At 35.9% G+C, this 8,842-nt stretch overlaps 1 protein-coding gene across 2 annotated transcripts in view; it reads left to right on the top strand.

Moving 5' to 3' along the window:
- The first annotated feature begins 80 nt into the window (after positions 1 to 80).
- Positions 81 to 8,842, top strand: part of Taf1b (TATA-box binding protein associated factor, RNA polymerase I subunit B) — a 75,461-nt gene continuing 66,699 nt past the window's right edge. The window contains exons 1-3 of one of the 2 annotated variants that reach the window (XM_048804826.1): positions 81 to 438; positions 1,240 to 1,338; positions 8,722 to 8,819. The gene's annotated coding sequence lies outside the window, so the exon portion shown is untranslated. The remainder of the gene's footprint in view (positions 439 to 1,239; positions 1,339 to 8,721; positions 8,820 to 8,842) is intronic. The other variant, XM_048804825.1, reaches the window with a different exon arrangement.

Genomic DNA, 8,842 nt, shown 5'->3' with positions numbered 1-8,842 from the left:
GATGGGGAGGGCGGGCCGCGTGCGCTGCGTTCCAGGCCGGGCGCGGCCAGAGCTGGGGTGGAGGGCGGTTGGCTGGGCGCGTCTGGGAGGAGGCCGCCACGCGCTTGCCGGGCCACCTGCCCAGCTGCCCTCTCCCCGGGATCACCCGTGCGTCCTCCTGGCGCTGGCCTGGGTGCGGCCGAGGATCCTCGAGGCCTGTCAGTGCGGGGTCATTGACAGCTTTACCAAGCTGCCAAAATAAATCTGGCATTCATTTTTTTACATACTACCTAAAATGCTGTATCCATTGACGTTATTAAATGAGTTTTTGGTAATTAGATCAATGATGATAATAAGTCCAACACGGAAGAGTTGAGAGTCGGAAAGTTAGGTCCTGGACGTACAGAGGCAGTGCTGTGCTAGAAAGTCGCCCAGAACAGGCTCGCGGAATTTGGTCGGGTGGGTATGGGGGATTGAACCCGGGCGCTGTACCACAGGACAACGTTCCAGACCTATGTATGTATCTATTATATGAGACAGGGTCTCGCCAAATTGCTTAAGGCCTCACGAAGTTGCTGAGACAGTCCTCAAACTTGGGATCCTCCTTTTGAGTCTCTGGGATTACCGGCCTGCGCCACCATACTCCGTTCAATCAATGTTGACTGAATGGTTAAGGTCTAAATGCTAAATTGATGAACTTAATCGTTACTCACCATAAGATATACATATTTGCTACCAGTAGGTTCCAAGTCTCTTTTGCTCACCATTGACTCCCAGCACCTAGTAAAATGCCCAGTTCTCATGTAGTTGATACTTTTCATACTGTTGAATGAATAAATCAAAACTAGAAACAACAAGAATCTAGTTTCATTTTGGTATGTGTTTTTAATGCCCTAGAGGAATTTCTAAATGGTATATGTAATTTTAAAGTCTTACTTATATTTTTATTTCACCATTTTTTTCTTAGCACTTTCAAGGAGTTTTATTTATTTGTCTTTATTTCAGTTTATTCCTATCATGTTTTTTTTTCTCCCCTCACAGACTGCATATTTTAGCACGTTGTCTGCAATTGAGTTTCATACTGCTTAAGAGATTGAGCTTTTCTCCTTGCTTAACAGATATCTCTGATATATTTTCTGTGATTTTTTTTTTTTTTTAATTTATAGGGTAAAATTGACAGGAACCCTCCAAGTAGAACTAATAACTGCAGGGTTTAAACTGAATGTGGTTTTATATTAACACCTTTTCCCTCTTCTATAGGAAGAGTTTAAAGAACGCTGTTCTCAATGTGCTGCTGTCTCTTGGGGTCTTACTGATGAAGGCAAATATTATTGCACTTCTTGTCACAATGTTACAGAAGTAAGTAACATGTTTTTTATGAATTTTCTTAAGTTTTAAAAATTGCAGTTTCAGCCTAGTGGTTCTCAAAAAAACTGATGAACTTTATCACTCACACAGTACCCAAATTCTAAGAATTTAAGTAGTCTTTAAATTCTCACTCTTGAATTAAGGAATTTGTAAATTAGATTGAGGATGAGCTTTTCAAGTTATGTTGAGCTATTTTCATTTTATCTTTCTATTGTGCCATACAAATTACAAAGTATTTCCTTATCTATTATCTCATTTCCTTCTCGTAACAACCTGTGAGATATAGTGTTGTGCCTATTTTTGATGGAGCAAGTGGGGCTCAAGAATTGAATGAGTTTTCCAAATTCTTGCAAGTTTTGAGCCAAGTCTCGAACCTGAGTCTTCTAACTCCATGGTTCCTTTTACCGCATCACACCTGCTTCTTAAGATAGAAATTGTTATACTGTCCTTTGTAACTTTGGTAAATGAGATGTCACACTAGAAGCTCTAGGTCCTGTGACCACATCTTCAGACCAGTATAACCAAAATAATCAAGGTATGGACAGTCTACTGCTGGATAGGCTAATAGGACTCTGCTCTGTGGAAAGGAATTTGCTCAAAGCACACAGGGTCAGCAAATCTTCATTACCTCGGATTAAGACCTGACTTCCTTAACAAGACTCCTAAAGCACAAGAAATAAAATCAAGAATCAATAAATGGGAAGGATTCAAACTAAAAAGCTTCTTCTCAGCAATGGAAACTATCAATAATGTGAAGAAAGAGCCTACAGAATGGGAGAAAATCTTTACCATATGCACATCAGATAGAGCACTAATCTCCAGGATATACAAAGAACTCAAAAAACTTAAGCCAAAAAAACAAATAACCCAGTCAATAAATGGACTAAGGAACTGGACACTTCTCAGAAGAAGATATACAGTAGATCAACAAATATATGAGAAAATGTTCAACATCTCTAGTGATTAGAGAAATGTAAATTAAAAGTACTCTAAGATTTCATTCTGACTCACTCCAGTCAGAATGGCAATCATTAAGAATACAAGCAACAATTTGGGGCTGGGGATGTGGCTCAAGCGGTAGTGCGCTCAGCTGGCATGCGTGCGGCCTGGGTTCGATCCTCAGCACCACATACAAACAAAGATGTGTCCGCCGAAAACTAAAAAATAAAATATTAAAAAATTCTCTCTCTCAAGGGGCTGGGATGTGGCTCAAGCCGTATCGCGCTCACCTGGCGTGCGTGCAGCCCGGGTTCGATCCTCAGCACCACATACAAACAAAGATGTTGTGTCTGCCGAAAACTAATAAATAAGTATTTAAAAAAAAAAAAAAATTCTCTCTCTCTTAAAAAAAAAAAAAAAGAATACAAGCAACAATAAGTGTTAGTGAGGATGTGGGGGGAAAAGGCACACTCACACAATGCTGGTGGGACTGCACATTGGTACAGCCAATATGGAAAGCAATATGGAGATTCCTTAGAGAACTTGGAATGGAGCCACCATTTGACCCAGCTATCCCACTCTTCGGTTTATACCCTAAAGACTTAAAATAGCATACTTCTGTAACATAGCCACTTCAATGTGTATAGCAGCACAATTCACAATTGCTAAACTATGAAAGCAAACTAAGTGCCCTTCAACAGATGAATGTAAAAAGACACTGGTACATATTCACAGTGTACTTATTACTCAGCATTAAAAGAGAATAAAATTATGGCATTTGCAGGTAAATGGATGGAGTTGCGAATATCATACTAAGTGAAATAAGCCAATCTCAAAAAAACAGGTGCTGAATGTTTTCTCTGATAAGTGGATGCTAATACATATTGGGGGGGCCCATGGAATAAGTGGAGGAACTTTGGATGGGGCAAAGGGGAGGAAGGGAAGGGGCAAAGGGGTAGGAAAGATGATGGAATGAGACCAATATCATTACTCTAGGTACATGATGATTACACAAATGTGTGACTCTACTTCACCTACAACCAGAGAAGTGAAAAATTCTGCTCCATTTGTGTACAATGAATCGAAGAACTTTCTATGTCATGCATAACTGATTGGAACTATTACATTTAAAAAACAAAACAAAACAAAAAAACAAGTTCTATAGCTTCTCGAAGAACCTAAAGATCAAATGGAGCAGCTCCTGGCATTTGACCTTGTCTCATTCTAAAAATGAAATGTCTAACTTTTATTAAATGTTTGGATGGAAAATTCACAATAATTAAACTATGGAACCAACCTCGCTCAATGCCCTTCAAAGGGATTGAATGGATAAAGAAACTGTGGTATATATACATAATAACTATTACTCAGCTTTAAGACAAAATAAAATTATGGCATTTGCAGGTAAATGGATGGAGTTGGAGAATATCATGCTAAGCGAAATAAGCCAATCCCAAAAAACCAAAGGCCAGATGTTTTCTCTGATGAAATTGTTGGTGTAAAAAAGATGTTCATTTATCTTGATTATGGTGATGGTTTTATGGAGATACTATGTATCTTGAGTTATATATAAATATATGTACATACGCAAGCACCTCAGATTGTTCACTTGAAATATATGCAGTTTGATCCTCTGCTTTGGTGCATATTAAGGCACTAGTGTTTAGTGACACTAAACTCACTGTTAGACCACAGTGCAAACGTAAATGTGCTGAAGGAAGCCTGTGGCCTAATAGACTTGCCATTAGCAGATGAAGTCAGCATACTATTTTTAATAGAAATTTAACTACCATAACTCATTGTCTCTTTTATTTCTGTCTTTGATAATTCCTTTTATTTGTTCTGGCTGATTAAATTCACTGTGATTATTATTTTTTTTTTAATATTTACTTATTTATTTTTGTTTTCGTCGGACACAACATCTTTGTTTGTATGTGGTGCTGAGGATCGAACCCGGGCCGCACGCATGCCAGGCGAGCGCACCACCGCGGGAGCCACATCCCCAGCCCCGACTGTGATTATTTTTTATCTTAAAAAGTTCTGATACCGGGCTGGGGATGTGGCTCAAGCGGTAGCGCGCTCGACTGGCATGTGTGCGGCCCGGGTTTGATCCTCAGCACCACATACAAATGAAGATGTTGTGTCTGCCAATAACTAAACAATAAATATTAAAAAAAAAAAAAAAAGTTCTGATACCACTGAATAGCTCCACATTTAAATGACTGTCAATTCACATGGAATAAATGTGTCAAGAATGTAGAGTTCTTGAAAGTGGGCAGCATATTTTTTATAAAGGCCAAGAACCTAGCTCAGAGCTTCCTTCCATAAAATAGACAAAACTCTGTTGCAGGGCTTTGGTCGTTACTCTTGGCTTTATGGCAGTGCAGATGTGTTCATTACATAGAATGTGATGTAGTTAGTGCTCCCTGGCATTGTGTAGTATGGTGTTGAAACCCAGTGGGAGGGGAATGAGCAGTGAGATAGTGGTTATACCTTTGAAAAATGGAAATCATGATACAAATTACCCAATTTTCTATCCCTTTCATTGTCTTCCAGCTTATTCTGTGTATGATTCTTCTAGCTCTAGGCACTCTATGGAGTCTGAGAAAAAGATTTCCAAATTGCTAAGGAATAGGAGACTTATTGATGTGTTTTATCCAGGAAAAAAAATGTAAGGTCTTAAATTTGGCCAACTTAAATAATAGATATTTTTATGATATTTCATGGATATTTAATAAAAGTGTATAGGCTGGAATTATATAAGTTTAATAGGTTTTTAAGATTATAAGAGCAATGCATGTTTATTGTAGGAAATTTTGAAATTGTGAAGATGAAAGCTTAAATTAATGATCTCAACACATTTCAGAAATTTCCTTTTTTTTTTTTTTAAACATATTTTTTTGGGGTTATCAGTCGACCTTTATTTGATTATGTGGTGCTGAGAATCAATCCCAGTGCCACACATGCTAGGCAAGTGCTCTACCACTGAGCTACAACTCCAGCCCAAGAATTTCCTTTTTGTCTTTTTTTCCTATGTATGAGAGAGGTAAGGGGATCTGAGATCTTTTTATTTGTGATATTCTAAACATTTGCAGATATTTTTGCTGACTCTAAGTAATTCCTTAATATAATCATTCAGTAATTTACTTACAGCTCTAATTTTAGATATTTAGCTTTTTCTAGTTTTTTTGTTGTTTCACATTTTGTATAATCTGTATTTTGAACCTTTTTTTTCCTGACTATCCTTTATAAGTTTTACTTGTTATTGCTAGATAACTGCTTTTGTATTTACTTTGACATGTCTTATGTTCTCAGTGTGACCAACCTAGTACACTAAAATTGCTTTGAAAATATTTTCTGTGACTAGATAGACTACATCCCCAAAATCCTGTCATCTTTTATTTCTAATGAGAGTTAAAGATAAATTTCATTCATTTTTGGTTGTGAGAAAGCCAGAATCTTAGACACTTGATCTTGAGAGCATTTGGAAGAAAAAGACTTTGGTATGGGGCTAGGGTTGTAGCTCAGAGCTAGACTGCTCGCCTAGCATGTGTGAGGTACTGGATTCGATCTTCAGCACCACATAAAAATAAAATAAAGATATTGTGTCCAATTTCTCTGATTTTTCAAATGTTATATTAGACAAAATATTGGCTCAAATTTAGGGAATCTGATATAGAAACATTATGAAGGTAGGGTAAGGAGGTTGATCTAAATTATTAAAAAAATCATAATTGATGTTACACATTGTTTATGTGCAAACTAAAAACTCATGCAGAAAAAAATTGTTAGAAATAATTTAGGAGATTAAATTCATATTTGAAGTGATTCTGTAATACTGATATAAATGGACTACCATATAAACAACTACTTCCCATGTTTTCAAATATAAAAAAAAAGATATTGTGTCCATCTATAATAAAAACTAAATATTAAAAAAAGACTGGTATGAATTATATTAATCAGTTAATCATTCTAAAATTCTGTAAGTTTCACTAAAAACAAAGAATAGTACTTTTATAATTTTAGACATGAAAGCAGTTATAGAGTAATATTCAAACACATGGAAAAAGAGGCATCAATAGTATGGCAAATACAGAAATTATTTTAATGCCCAAGTATGTTTTGCGTGGAGGAAAGAAAAAAAGTAAATTTGACTTTTGATTTTGTTTAATAGAGTTAATCAGTGATTTAAAATAAAGTTTATTCATTTAACAGACACTTCGTGGTTACTATGTTTAGGCACTGTTTTAAGAATCAAGAAATTGTTGGGGTTGGGGATTTGGCTCAGTGGCAGAGCATGCTTGCCTAGTAAACACCTAAGGCCCTGAGTTCCTCTGAGTTCCATCCTTAGCCCTGGGGGGGAAAAAAAAAAAAGAAAGAAAGAAATTGTTAATGAAAAAGCAACATAAAGTTTAGCCAGAATATTACAACTTATATGATTTTGCCAAGACCACAACTGGTCTTGGCATTTGCAATTTGGTTTATTATACTTCTCAGAGCATACTTGATGCTATGGGAGATGTAAAACCTTCATAAGGTCTGTGTTTGTTTCCTATAGAGATCTAAGGAAGTCATAAACACTGATGCTATTCCTAATGCCAAGATAAAAACCATCAACAGGGGGCTTAAAAGAAAAAGAAAGCATGGTAAGCTCGTTCTTCATATGTGCTTAACTTTTGTTTTTCCTTTTAATTTTTTTAGTTATTAATGGACCTTTAATTAATTAATTAATTGTTTGTATGCGGTGCTGAAAATTAAACCTAGTGCCTCACACATGCAAGCACTCTGCCACTGAGCCCCAGCCTCACACTTAACATTCTTTATTCACATCTTTCACTGTCATGATTTGGGGGCATGGAATGGAAGTTTAAATAGATTCTAGAGAAAATGCTAGCTTTACAGCAGATATTCCAAAATTGAATTAAAATTGGTAACAATTGATGGTAAAATTGGAAGCAGATGTATTAAAGCATACCTTTTATTAAATCCTTATTACTGTCATTGAGTTGCTTTTCCAGTGGAGCAACTATTATGCAAAAGATAATAATAGCAAAAGGAACATTTATTTTTATCTACTGGCATATATTCTTCTGTTGCATGTCTATTATTGATTAGAAATATGATTTTCTACGCTTTTCAAGGAAAATGCTTATTGTCCACAATCATTCAACTGTAGTTAGGTGAGTTAAACACAATAAACTTTCAGAAGCCCATTTCTCATGTTGAATTTTGAGCACACCCTTTTAAAATAGGAAGATTATTTTCCCTTAAAATAGCCTCAGCATGGGTGTGCTTGGAAAGATAATCTATTTATTAATCTAATGAGTACATATAATTAACCATTATTGAGAAGAATTGGAGGTAAAGTCCACTGAAGCGTTTTATTTTTGTGACTAATGACCTAGGACCAGATTCTCAAATTTGAAACCAGGGTAATGATAATAGTAGACTTTTCTACATGAGGCAGCTGTGAAGATAACACATACATAAAATATTGTGCAAATATATATATATATATATATATATATATANGGGGGGGGTGTTGGGAGACACTGAGACATTCAAGTAGGGGAGACGGGTTGAGTCCTCTGCCATGTGTATGGGAGAAGGATTCTGGAAGACAGTAACAGACTTCAGAAGCTGTTTTTAAAGAATTGATAACATACTTATATTTATCCTGTAATGAGGAGTAAAACACATCGTGGCGTTACAATTTTAATGTTTTCTTTAACTGGTTGCCATAGTCATTTAACATTTGCTCTGTCTGTTGCCGTCTATTGTGGTGGCATATTTCTTAATAATGTCTTAGGATGGTTTTGAGGATTCAAGAAAATAATTTACTTAAAATACTTTAGTACGCACTTGGTATGTAGGCAGAGATCAGGAAGTATTAGATTTCTTGCTTTCAGTTTCTCCCTATAATGTAAAATTATATCTGCAAAAGTAGAATGCCATTGAACAGCTTATTTTCTTTGAATGTTCTTTTTGCCTTTTTCACACTCTTGGACTATCAGATCCTGATATTTGTCATCTTTTGCCAAGTAATTTGCTGGGCTATTGTGAGTGATGGAAGCAATGACTGAGTGCTTTCATTTAGGATTCTGTTTGACAATGTCTGGTAAAATATCATTTCAAAAACTTTTTTCACTTTTTTAGTGTGCTAACTACTTATTTTTCTCCCTTATAGGTTAATATTTCAGAAAAATCACAGTTGATGGAAAACATTTAAATATGAAATTATATAAAATGCTTAATTTTAGCATTTGTGTACAAATTTTCCAGACTAGAAACAAGAGAATGTAAGAATTGAAACTATTCAGGAGCACAGAAAAATTCAAGTTACAGTGTATGAACACAAATTGTAATTATGTAGTAGCATCGAGTTAGTAAATTAGGAGTGCAAAGTCTAACATGTGGTTATTTGTCATTTAGAAAAAGGCTGGGATTGGTATGTGTGTGAAGGTTTTCAGTACATACTTTACCAACAAGCAGAAGCCCTAAAGGCCCTTGGAGTGGGCCCTGAGTTAAAGGTAAGTCTTCCAGTTAAAGGTAA

The sequence above is a fragment of the Marmota marmota genome, unplaced genomic scaffold (assembly GCF_001458135.2).
Source record: "Marmota marmota marmota unplaced genomic scaffold, marMar, whole genome shotgun sequence".
NCBI lineage: Eukaryota > Metazoa > Chordata > Mammalia > Rodentia > Sciuridae > Marmota > Marmota marmota.
The sequence above is the reverse complement of the archived record's forward strand: the minus strand, read 5'-3'. Positions and strand labels throughout refer to the sequence as shown.